General features: G+C 37.7%; 1 long non-coding RNA gene across 2 annotated transcripts in view; it reads right to left on the bottom strand.

The window, feature by feature from the left end:
• LOC144434667 (uncharacterized) overlaps positions 1 to 9,556 on the bottom strand; it is a 32,648-nt gene extending 23,092 nt beyond the window's left edge. Inside the window, exon 1 of one of the 2 annotated variants that reach the window (XR_013480833.1) lies at positions 9,383 to 9,556. This is a non-coding gene — a long non-coding RNA (uncharacterized LOC144434667). Of the gene's footprint in view, positions 1 to 8,780; positions 9,067 to 9,382 lie in introns of those variants that run through there. The other variant, XR_013480832.1, reaches the window with a different exon arrangement.
• Positions 9,557 to 13,880: the final 4,324 nt, after the last annotated feature.

The following is a 13,880-nucleotide window of genomic DNA, read 5'->3' as shown; positions in this document are numbered from 1 at the left end:
AATTGATACTACTTTACTAGTAAAACACCGTTGTTCAGTATCTAAGTGCATTTCTTTAGATTTGTAATTTCATTGAAGAGCACTTGTTGTTCGTTGTTTTATTCAAGCGAATTTGGAAGGTAGCATATTTGCTCAAAGCGGACTAATTAATTTGTGGCGAACGAGGCCGGTATTGTACATGAACACCGACACCCCCTTCCCCTCGTCCCCATCATCTTGCGAAGAAAGATCGAGAGCTCGGGTGTCGGTGATACATTGGTCAAATAGTAGACGAAATTTGGAAAGAATTATGTTTTGCCATGTTCAATTTACATGGGTAAACATTATACATTGATAAGGTTGGCCGGCTGAGACTACAGCTTCACTAAAATGCCAGCGGCAAATGAATTACAATTTGTAACGGTCGACTTATCAAATTCTGCATCAGAAAATCGTACAAAACGACTTAATTAGACATTGTATTACAGTGTCTTTATAAGGTTATAATACGTGGACAGATCTTGTTACACCTCTCTGGTCACAAAGAAAACACAGTGTAAATTTTTGACTACTTCTCTAAGTGAAAACAAACATTTTTTTTTCATCATTTGGTGCAGCAACAAACGGTATCCCTTGGCGTCTAAATTCTGACAAAAAAACCTCACATTCTCATCTCTAATGAAGATTATTTAAAGTAACAATTAGAAAACTCGAGGCGTAAAATCGCATAATCAGCTTTGTCACCTAATGTATTGTCTAATTTAGATTGTTTATTTGTTTAGAACTAATAAAGGTTTTCTTTCATGGCTGCTTTGTACAATTTCTGTGATATCCTAAATGCGATTTATTTGAGAAAGCAATGGCATTCCATAGACCCTCCCAAAGATGGTCTATGGACATTCTTGTTACATTATAGGTTTCACTTTACAACTGCCGACATCAAACCGTTGACGAACGGAACCTCTTACAAACGGAAATAATCAAATGAATTGGGTTAATATTTGTATTACCTTTCATGGTTTGATAAGAACAGTTTTATGGCCTCTTTATGGAACATGGAATGCAATGGGAACTTTAAATTTGTTTGTGAAGGTGACCAATTACGTAAATAGGCCATAAAACTGTTCATCAAGGGATGAATTGTATAGGTAATACAAGTCGCTGTACTTCCAACATACTGTGTCAAGTGTTATTAATCCAATTCATTTTGTAGCATGTTCCGTTCGTCAACGGCCTGATGTCGCCGGCGGTTGTACTATTAAAGCTTTAACAAACGTGTATGGAGTGTGATACGTCAAACATAAATGAGTGGAAGTCAGATACTTCACGACAAACTCTGCTGAGAATTGAACGTTCCTGTCATGGTAAATGACAGTGTCCTTGGAAAATGTGAATAAACATATGCACATGTACCGGGAATTTGTCGGAATCACATGGGAAAGCATTCCCGGAATTACCACGGGTATTTCTGATCCAATTCCATGAAAGGCTTGCGGCGTTGTATGCAATTATTATTAGAGTAAAACCATTTTACAGACGTAACAAAATTGCCGCCAAGTGACTTCTGATTAAGTTCCACAATAAAATAACCATTAGTTGATATAAAATATTAAACACGTTAATAATTACAAAAATACGGGCAAAAATACATTTAAGTCACGGTGGTGCATCTAAGATTCCCTCCTGGTGTTTTAGTTGTATATACATGTACAGTGAAATGAAATGCATGGTACAACTTGATCACTTTACACAGACCTGTAGCGATAGTTTTTGTTTGAAAATATAAATCGTACAAAAAAGAACGAAATTGTGACATATATTGCAGACTTGATTGGTCTTAATGTCATACATTGAGAACTAATGACCTTACATAACTACACGATCACACACAGGAAATTCTGATACATATAGATATGACAATGCATGATACAGCATATTATTCACCAAGTCTAATTCAATGTCACACAAAATGACCTGGTATTACCGATCCTGACATGACACATCACCAATGACACTGTCGGGTAAATAAATAAAGGGAAGTAATTTTTTGTAGAGCATGAGTGGTTTATCTAGCCTACCTACCTGTAGATGTCTAGGACTAACGCTACTTTACTATTTCCGCCATCCCAACTGACAGTTTGACGTTTTGAATTTTCGCTCGTCGAGTTGAGTGAGCGAGTTGGACGAGCATAAAATATTCAAAACATCAGTTAGAACAGCGGAAATAGTGTAGTAGCTTTAGTCCTACACGTCTACACGGTATACGTAGGCTAGTTTTGTCACACAGAAATTTTCTAAATGTATTTAGTAACACGTCCTCATACAAAACTATTAACGATACCAAGTATACAAGGGCAATAGGCTAAGTGAGTGGGGTTTTAACTTAAACTCTGTGAAGTAGGAATCAAGCTAAAAATCAGATCACCTTGCATTGAAGTACATACATTTCCACTCGACAAACATAGAAACCACTAGAGAATGGAGCAGTTACTAGCAATTTGTATATTATCAACAAGAAAATCTTGGCATTAACAATTGTTCTGGCGTCAGCATCTTGAGAATGGCAATCAAATACTAAAGTAGGGTGCCTCCACGTCTCAAGTATAACCAACTTTACGCATTTCATCTTTTTCTTATAAATTTAATCATTCGCATTCAATAACGAGTGCTACTTTCATTTGACGGAACCATGATGTCGCTTCATCAGAAGACATATTCGAAAACAAGTTATTGATGCACTATGTCACAGTGGTATGTCAGTTTACGCAGTTGGTGGAGGCTCTATGGTTTACGTTTATAGGCTATTATTTTCGTTCTATCTATTTTTCGTGTAATCTATTGTTTTAATGTAAATATACTAATCAAAGATCAAAGAGTTCCTTCCCAATAAACTATCATGGTTGACTGTTCGTTCTAGAGTCCTTTCATGGTGGTCGATAAATTTATAAACTCCCAATTCCAGGTCTTATAATTTTAATCATCAATTTTTTACATTGCGTGAATAAATCACGTCAGTTTCGTAGACTGATATCTCAGTAAAGTGTATCGTCCAAACATTTGACATCAAGCTTTGCATGCCAGTGATATTCACACATACTGTGTCATATACATTTCTTCACGTTTGTTATCTTTGCCTAAATTGTGCAGTGACTGCGTAATTGGAACTTTCATCGGAGACATTTCTCAAAAGCGTTCATTACATGTTATGTAATCCTGCAAAGGCCGCTGTTTTTATTTTTGTATTTTAAAATTTTTTATATTTTTTTTTTACATGGAATTGACCTGAAGAGGGTTTCAACTAAGAAATTGTCATCTCGAAAAGGTGCAAAAGTGATCTGTTATTGAGTGGAAGTAACATTGACAGACTTTTGACTTTCTGCAACTATTCAAGGTATTTGCTGGCATCTGTCTTCCAATATTGTCTATGTCACGCTCTGCTAAAAATAACTTATGTTCTCCGCTACAACAAGTCAAAGTCAATGTGTCTTTCAGAACTTAATCCTAAAACTACCCAAGCGATTTTCTTTTAGAAATTCATCCGGGGTAACTTGCATATTATGTCACCATTTAAAGGGGAACCGTGCACCTGCATGATTTAATGTAGAATGGGTCTTGTTTACATCGATCGCAATTTCCAACAGAATAGTTATTAATCTAAACTCAATATCCTGATTCGAACTTCATTTACTGAACACAAAAGGTCATTTATAGGACCTTATGTTCAAGCCAATCCCCTTGTCTACTTGAGGTAACAGGTGTACACTGGCAATTATCATCAGCCAAGCAAACGAGACTTTCATTGAAAATACAATTGCACGTACATGTACAGTTATCTTTGCAAAGTTACAACTATCACGGTCGAGACAGAGAATTTGGTACTGCCGCTTTAGAGTGCGGACTTCGATACATGTACAGCCTTTATTCAGAATACAGATACAGATAAACAGGTTGTAGGTAACCAACGAAGCATTAGCAACGTGAACAAGTCGTGCACACAGTTTCACGGTTCACTTCCAATATAGAATTTCTGTAACTCCTATGAGTGGGCGAGTTCTTTTGTGGACACGACACACACGGCGATGGTTTACTTGTATTCGTACGATTTACCTGATTTCGATAGACATCTGGGTCATAGGGGCGTGTAGTATTTCTTAGATTGTTTTCCTTGTTTAAAGGCTATATTTGATTTGAATATATTCCCCCTACCTTCTGGAAAGAACGTTAGTTATCTCTTCTAGAACTTATATTGATATATTTGAAGTATCAGGATTAGTGTGATATTTTCCTTATAATACGTGTCCCTGTGGTCTGAATTCGATGCTGTAAATCCATTACTCATATGTGTAATTTAGAATATGATAAAAGCAGCAGCAACAACGACATCGAGGCCTTTGCCTATCTGACCTTTGAACTCGATTGACATTCCTTTTCAAGACTATATTTGTAAAGGGAAATATTCGGATAAAGCAGTAGCTATAGATCAAGGTTACGACCTCATCCCATCAGGTCATGAGCCTAATCATAAACACAGTGGACGGTAATTTGATGTAGATGTGTGGTAAATTTGAGTCGTTCATGCATGATTCATATTGAAACAATAACATTGTACATACAAACATCGCGTATGCGTGTCCGTAAATAACTTACTAGCTAGATCAAAACAAACATTAGTCAATAATCATTTATTTCCATGCGACTCTCTCGTAAATTAATAACAGCCTGGGTCACTATTGCGTGTCTGTGTGCTTTGACATCAATACTAGTGATATTCACAGCGCTGATACAATTTGAGCATTTCATCATACGGCATCATTGTCATGGTAACGGAGTACCAGACTAGTGGCATGTGACGTAATAGCAGATTGAAGTATTGCTACGTAAATAACAGACGACTAAGTCGGAACAGTGGTAAATTATACAGGATTATGTCGAATTTGAAAAATCTCCGTGAAAATATACAAGTTATGAGTATCTAATAACATATTTCGATGTTGAACAACTGAATCTTTCATCACTTGACATCGAAGAATTACATTCCGACGTTATACACTGCATATTTTCTGAAATTCTCCGATCGTATTTCATGCAATGTACAACTTACATACCTTGTCTGGCACGTACAATTACTATATAAATATATATATAGCAATTTGTTCTCCGTCAAAGTAGTTCGGATGTCGGCCTGCTTTGTTAGCGGTTCGATTTATGATACCCGTAAAATTTAAAAAAGACAATAATTATTAATGTCATAAAACATGTGACAAGCAAAACATTAAAAACTGCTACTGAACGACAATGTTGATAAAAAAAGGAAGTGCGTTTATATGAGCTCTCTAAAGTATGAGCCTGTATATATACCGAATATATCGCTTTAACAATTGTATTTTGGGCCTAGCCATATCCATCAATTTCAAGTTTACACAATAGAAATAACAGTGCCATGTGGTTTATACACTAATGTGTTTTGTTGCTAAATATATGCGAGTATAACAGTCACCAGTCATTAACAGTATATAACACACAGTCCAGGACAATTGAACAGCATAATGCGTTTTTTTCTGTTGGCGTACGTAGAATATAAATCGTGTGTTGTCCGTCGTATTCCACAACCATGAAAATAATACAATACCGTATATATTCGCTGTTGAAAAGGATATATGTTTTTGTTTAAATAAGTATTGTGAACTAAAGCCCTGCCATCAAAATACGTGTACGCTCGTGTGTACATATGAGAACATATAGCCATCACAACGTTTATACTGTAATTAGAAAAATACTGCACTGTTTGTTGAGATCAATATGATAACCGAATTGTTTTCAAAACACGAACATAACACGAGGTGATTGTTTATTCTGCTACAAAACAGATGGCTTCCAAAACGTAGTCGTGAATTACTAGTATCTATAAGTATAAGCTTCACCTTTATCCCTGGATATGATACATTCACATATCATCAATCACCATCAATTGTAACGTTTATTTCGGCACGACTGATCACTTTTCTTTAGTTTAATATCTACAGGTGTGACCAATCTGAATGTAGTGATACTTTTGGTACAGATTGCTAGGGTTATTACTGTGACGGACTGTGTCGCATGGCAATCACGCACTGCCACTGCTGAACTCTTCAGTTTGTTACACGTTGACTTTTCGTGGATGACCTTGTGACACAAACATTAACAGATACTTCAAACTCTGTTATTTTTTGTCAGTCACACATTGTGCGACGAATTACACGCGTAAACAAGCTTCAAAACAAAGAGCCCACTTTAATTGCTGCAATTTGTACCTACGGAATGTGCATTACCGACTCTACATGTCGACTGCTGTGTTCAGAAGTCTACCAAACAAATTACTGATGGGAATAAATTACCACTGTGCACTGTTACTCGGTAACTTCTAAGATGTGATGAGCATAGCGAGATAAACGATGGCATAAATTCACGGGGACGGGGGCATGTATCAGTGAACATGCGAATAATTATGTAAGACGTACATTCTGTACATAGGTAATCATGTGGGGGGGGGGGGGTGGGCGCGAAAGTCGATAGGTACTAAGGTGATTATTCCGAGGTCAATAACGGACCGTGATGATGACATTTACGCTAAAACCGTCTACAAATCTGATAATTACACATGGCAAGATTTGTGTTAACGACTGATTAACGGAGAAATCCGTCATTAACAAAACCCGTATTAAGACTACGGTTTATTGGACAATCTAAGCGCTTACAAATGGCAACCGACTCTTTTCAAGGAGTTGATTCAGGTGTAGGCGATGGGAAATTACAACTTGAAGAGTTGCTGAAACATTCAGGGTAGATTTTGAGGAAATAGGGTTCTTTGTTCAACAAAATCCTTCCATTATCACCATCATGGCTGTTCGCCAGAGTCGGGATGGGGGGGGGGGGACTCAATACCAACTAGAAGTTGATTGGTTCCGTTGCACTAAACGGGAGATTGTAGATTATGTATGTATGTATGTTGTTTCCCAGACTGGACGAAGCTGACAGTTGTTTCTGTCAGAGTATTTCTTTAAATTGTGCCAGTGTTCGCTAATGTCTATTGTGTATTATGTTTATCCATTTGATTCAATGAATCTATTAAACATCTGCGCTGCTTGGCCAAATGAAACAATGTATTACGCCATGACAACTATAGCCGGCCGAACTCAATGCACTCGCAACGCACAATACCACTCGATAAACTTAGGTTTGCTTTAAAATCTAGCATTCCGCTTTGTGGGTGTTTCACAAAGAGTGTCAAAGGTCAAACACAAAGCATCACAGCTAGCAAAAACATACTTATTGTTGTTGAAATCACAATAGACAGGACTACCATCGTCTAAACAAACTCTTTGGTAAAAGTTAAGCGAAGCTGGCGTTTTCTTAGTTCGGTGTTTAGTCCCGTTACGTGCTACTTCTTAACGATTTGAAATTTGTTTCTGGCTGTGTCCCTATGGGATGCTTTTTTCCCCAGTTGTTTCCGAGTTACTAATGGCGTTAAGTTGGGTGAAATACTGTACCATTAACGTTCTGTGATCACCGTCAAGTGATGATAACGGAAGAACGGCCACTTAGTGTACAGTAGTTGTATCTATTGATTTCGAATGTATCTACCCTGCCATGCTGACAGCGACGATAGTTTGTAAAAGCCAGGGTTACTTTGTGTCAGTAATTAAATCTTAAAACCAGCCATCCGGATAAATCACGCTGCCCTCACCACTTGCGGTCTTGTAATAACAACATTTAAATTTATCAAGTTCAAAGTCACATAAGGTCACCATTATCACATTTCAACAATGCAGGGCTCAGTAGTAAACACGCAGTTCCTCAAATGATAAGTGTAGTTGGTTTATCTTATCACAACCCAAATCAAGTTATTGTCACTGTGCAGCCGAGCGTAGGTGGATGACTGGGACAAAGTTCTGACATGCCCTTCGGAGCCACTGTGTTATCGATTGCAGTAGAGTAAACGGCCATAAAGTCGTCACACGTTTTGTCGCCCGTTCACCTTCGTTTCCTTACCAACACATTTATGCAAACGTCAATATTACTCTATATGTCAGTGTGCTGATTAGAAAAAAAAACACGTATCACTTTAAAAATGAATGAGCAATTTGATGGTCCCAGTCAATGGTAGATAAAATACTTGGTTATAGTTTTAAACGTAACAAAACACTGTTATATATTCCCTAACCTGATATTAATAGGTGGCAAATCTACAGTATCAGCGAGGCCATACATCTGTCACCGTTTGCATTTGAGAAGAGGCATGGCATAAAAGAATCAACCGTTTCTCAATATATGTGAAACGAGATCATTTACAAAGTAATACGCTGATCAATACTACGTATGACCTCTCGTAAATTCAAACAACAGTTTGTCTACAATTGTAAGGATACAGAGGGAAGAGGAACCGTCTTTTCAAACACAATCACTATTTTTAAACTAGGCTGTTGGTCCACTATTGACACGACTACCTTGTGACAAGTCACCCAGACCAAGCCCTCCATTATTCTTCACTCTCATGAACTCTTTAGTACTAAGGTTAACGAGTGACTGCTGTGTTAGGAAGCAAGTATTAGATAGCTTTTATGTGCCAATTACATGCTTAAATATCTTGTCATCTTTTCACTTCATACACTAATTGAATGAATGATGGCTGTAGTGGTTAAACCCGAACGGCAATCTTTTTCAATATTTGCTTCGACAGTCACACCGACGTGTTAAGTCAATAAAACTAAACACTTTTTAAAAAGTACTATGGAAGGAAATGACACGTTATTTGTAGCACTCACCGAAGCCATGCAATGACACGTCGACGACGGTTATAACCTGTACTCTGTGAACCCGGAGGTGAGGTACAGTCTTCCAGGGTTTACTGGTCTGAGGTGAAACTTGTTACTACTGGTCCCGCGTAGACTACTGATCACCGTATACACATACGACCATACCATACCACGCGTGTTTGGTCGTGGCTTTAGTGTAGGAGAGTAGCTCCGGGGAGTAGCTCTTCTGATTGAACGTAAATTAAAACGCTACAGGTGAATAGATGATTGTATTGATCACCGTACATCTGTACTACTGAGTTCACCTGCTAATGGTTAAACTAATGTCCAGTCCAACGCGAGTAATGGCCGAGACAAATCTGACCGTGTTACCAATAATAGTCCTACCACGCAGCCCGATTAAAATAGATGTGATTTAGGCGAAACCCTCAAGCAAAGGATTGGTTCACGAACAATAGCAGCTGCAGTATTGTGTTTGAGCTTCAAGGCTTCAACATACTGGCTGGGAACACACACACACACATATACACACACACACTCAAGCATGCTATACACATAGAGAGACAATAACAAGTTTTCGGTGTACAAAGTGCATTGGTAAGGTGTCCTACCTGTAAGGCTGTATAGAATAAAACAATGGGAGTGAACCGTCCTAAATGACAACTATCCGCACTGTATACAAGTTGGTGTCATCGATTCATACATACTTAAAATACTAGCTACTGTGTTACCGATGTTGGATTGGATGACATAGGCAGAACGCGAAGTTTTGTTCAACTCCGTTCCCGCACTTGAGGATCGTGCTACCGAATGATGTCATACAATACGACGTCTGCACTGCGCAGGTCACGACTCGGTCATAAACGATAGGCTTTATATATATAAGGTCGATTATTAATCTGACCTGGATGCCCGCCGATCCCGACAGCTTTGTCACGAGGTCTTGTTGGGCATGTCCATGAAAAAATATTTTAGAACTTCTTATGTTGCTTCTAGAGACAAACTTGACGGGTACTCGCTTTCAACTTTTGTGAAACTCGGAAACTGTGATCACCTTAATTCCTCCGAATTCAATTAATACCGTGCATTTAATTGAAATTTTAATTGACCGTGTAGTTCTGGTATGAGTTTTGTTTGTAAGCTCTGACGTCACACAATTAAAAACAACTTCCACTTTCCACATTATATTCCATCAGCAACGTTAACGGTTCCGTGTGGACAAAAATAGACGGGGTTATTTATAGCCATCCTTAACAATGGGAGGCCTTCAACTTTTTAAAAAGAGGCTGGCTAAACATTTAAAAACTCAGGCTGCATTTCCGTAAACCAGTCACGTGTCACCATGTTGATTCGCCATGCACACAGACTACTAAATTATATTTTCTTAATTACACAGATAAACCAACGACCATATAATCCATCCTCTCATAACAAGTAATCATTTCCATTGACTTTCCCAATGAACACGTTGCGAGTGCGACACACTCTATTTGTGGCATATATTAATTCTTGGAATAATTTAATCGCATTGTTTTAATCATACAGTGTTTTCTATAATATGTCAATGATAAAACATTTTTTTGATGACAATGGCCCATCAATATCCTTAAAGTACGACCATATCGTGCGGAGTGGGGGGAGGGGATGGGTTGAGAGTAGATGTTTGCCATGCTTATCAAATTAAAGTAGACTTGACGTTGTCCTTCCCATCAACCACTTCGATCGAACTAGTACAGACAAGTAAATCACTTGATTTCTCAAGCGTTTGCTAACTTTGCCCTTCCCACCTGCTACTTCGAACTACATACATGTACCGCGCAGCCGTATGTCTTCTAGGTCCCCGTTTGAGATGTTATTACCGATACACTCCATTTACTACATCGAAAGTTTGTTTTGCTTTCAGTATGGTAATGCAGTACTTCAAAATTGTTTGCCTGCATTTGTCTCGATGTTATCTGGTGAGCACATTTACAAATGGTACGACGAGAAACATTCTACCATGCCGCTACGATCATTATCGTGTATACATTTGCAACGACTGCAATACATGGCTAGGGTTGTGCAAATAGCCTTCAACGTGAGCCAATAGTCATCAGTCAAACTTCAATTGCAAGTAAAAGACAAGGTTGGTGAAAAGCATTGACAATATTTTCAATGAAATGCCTCATCAACCAGTGGTCTATTTTTAGCAAGGACTCCAGAACACTTAAGCCCTGTGCTGGTCCGAGGGAGACGAAAGAGCAACACTGAGCCTAGGGGACTGCAGAGGTTCAACGAAGCAATGCACTAGACTATAGTTTATCCAAGACAAATCAAAGAATCTACCGTTATCAGTGTGAGAGTTGTCAATACTGCAACGTATCATTAAGTCTGTTGTCAAGAATGTTTCCACAAATATGATGATTTTCGGTAAAACTATAGCTTTCAGAAGAGGAAGAATGGTAACATTGAAACATTTCGTATGAGTACCCAATGGTTTTGATATAAACTCACAATGGATGTGTACATGTGTTCAGGGCGGCTCTTGTCATAATGTGTCTACCTGAATCTCAAAATCCTTCATCGTGCCTTAGTCGATTTTCTAGTCCCGGTGAAAGACTGCTAAATTTTAATATAGAAGAGAATGACAACATATACACGATAGAATAATTTTGAAATCGCGTCATTATAACTCGATTAATTTAATATCATATACCTCCTGCAGTGCTAATTACGTAATAATGACTTTCAGATGTCACTTGAATAGAACTGCAATGCATGTCACAACAAGATCTGCACGAGCTTCTATGGAAACAATAAAATACAAATGTATATAGCCATTCAATTTCAATTCACAATTATTAATAATTGCATGGCCTATATGCTTTGTATATAACAGTACGTGATGTACACAATCTGTGTGTTTGATCAGGTTCAGTCCACACTACCGTAAGTTCACGAAAGTAAAGTTCTTGTTTTTTGTTTGTCTGTTTTTCAGGTACCTCTTTTCTAAACCACAAGCATGGATTGCTACTTGTTAATGTGTGCTGTGTTACCTTATCGGTTTTACAAAGTACACTATACTTTAATCTAGTATCTTTTTATCATTTACGTCTACGTGGACAATTAGATCGCTTCGTGAACACGAGAATAACGTTAACACTTTCCCATTTTTGTCAGTTACCTCGTGCAATATATTATACAACATTTTGTTCGTTTTACATGTGTTACCATTCGTCACTAGTTTAATTCATTTCTGTATTGTTATCTACTACATTGCCTATATTCTGTGTAGTCTTCAACTTCTGTTCATGAATTATCATGTTATTTCAATACTTCAACTGTTACAGTTATCTACTTGTATTCATCCGGCATATAATCCCAATCTACACATTAAGACGTGGATACTTAAATATCCTTTATCACGTCATTCCAGTCGCAAATCACTCTTCTGTTTCGTTGTACCATTGATTATCATTCCATTTGTATATGTCCTTGATTTTCCTTCTCTATTTCTGTCTATGCCAGGCATCACCGGATATGTTCATGTCGTTCATGACAAAAACTAGAAGACGCACCGCTTTCAACAAAATGAAACGAAAGCATTATTATGGATGGCGGAAGGTATCAACCTTACGGCAGACGAGATGGATACCACAGCTCGTTATATTGATAATGGGTTTTTAGATATTGGTGTGTAACATTATAGTTTGAGTTTGCAAGGTAACTCGACAACATAGGTTGATAGATGAGAATGCAAATGTTGACTCTGAAGCAAAATGAATGATTCTACAGACTGTGCATATATAAAGTAGTCTTTTGAATCAAATATGCAACAAAACCTCATATAGGGATTTAATATCATTTTTATTATCGCATCCGCCAATTTACGAATTCCCAAATGGCAAGTTGAGACTCCGTGTACTGTGATTGTGAGTTTTGTGGGTTTTTTTGTGTAATTCTAACGATGTAACTTTGAAAGAAAGTAACTAGCTGTGACCAATTTAGGTTGACAGTGGTCTTTCAGTTCAACATATACTGATTATTAGCGTTATCATTCACATCTTCACTATTCTGTACACGGATGTCTGTAATTGTCACAGCGTAGACAATGTTTATGTTTACTTTAATGAGCAAAACTCCCATCAGTACCTGATCCACTCTCTATTCCTTTCTTCTGTGCCCCGCTAGATTAACAAACACGACGAGACCGTTCCGTTGCCATGGAAACCACCTGATTACCAACGTCCATGTAGCTTGTATGGGTTGTTAGATTCAATCTCAATTCTGACTGATAGGACTGAACTTTGACTCTTAAAAATGTGACCATGCATGTGTTCGATATCAGGGAAATGGTAATGAGAAAAGTGTCCAAATTTCAATGAAACACCTACATATACATTGTATATGTGTTATGATATGAAATTGAATACAAGCACTTCAAATCTGATCTTGCATTTGTACTTAGTCACACCCCCCTACAGTTTGCAGATCTACGTCTTTATAAATAATACATTTTAATTTCAGATGTAATTAGATTTTTTTGATTGAAACACATATTTCTCTCACGGGAGAAATGTATGCATACAATAATGGATGCTTTGTTTGATAAAATCTTAATCTCAATTTAGAAAGTGAATCAATTAATTATTCACAAATTATTCAGTAGAATATAGGTAGGTTTGCAGACGGGAATCTACGTATGCATCGTCTTGAAGACACTTCATCTCCAAGGGATAAGATTCGCTCTTTTCTTTTACTTTAATCAAATGACATGGCACGATGCGCGCTGTCCTGAATGCCTGACTGAGTTAGCATGACTCTAGTATTGAGTTGGAAAATGTCAGGTAGCTAATACAATTTAGTGAGCACCTCTATGGCCTACTAACGACTGTTTACCTAAAGGCATGTAGTACAAATGATTGCCACATTGAATAAATAGGACTATCACTGTATAACACTTGTCTAAAGAGCTGTTTCTTATATGTGTTATTGAGTTGGCGAGAAACCTTCACGTTCCTGATTAGAAAAGGAGATGTGCCTTAGCTATAAGGTTTATATACAATAATCGCATGGAATCAGAGCGAGAGAGAGAGAGAGAGAGAGAGAGAGAGAGAGAGAGAGAGAGAG

This window comes from Glandiceps talaboti, chromosome 4 (assembly GCF_964340395.1).
Source record: "Glandiceps talaboti chromosome 4, keGlaTala1.1, whole genome shotgun sequence".
NCBI lineage: Eukaryota > Metazoa > Hemichordata > Enteropneusta > Spengelidae > Glandiceps > Glandiceps talaboti.
Note: the sequence above shows the minus strand (reverse complement) of the source record. Positions and strands in the feature narration are given on the sequence as shown.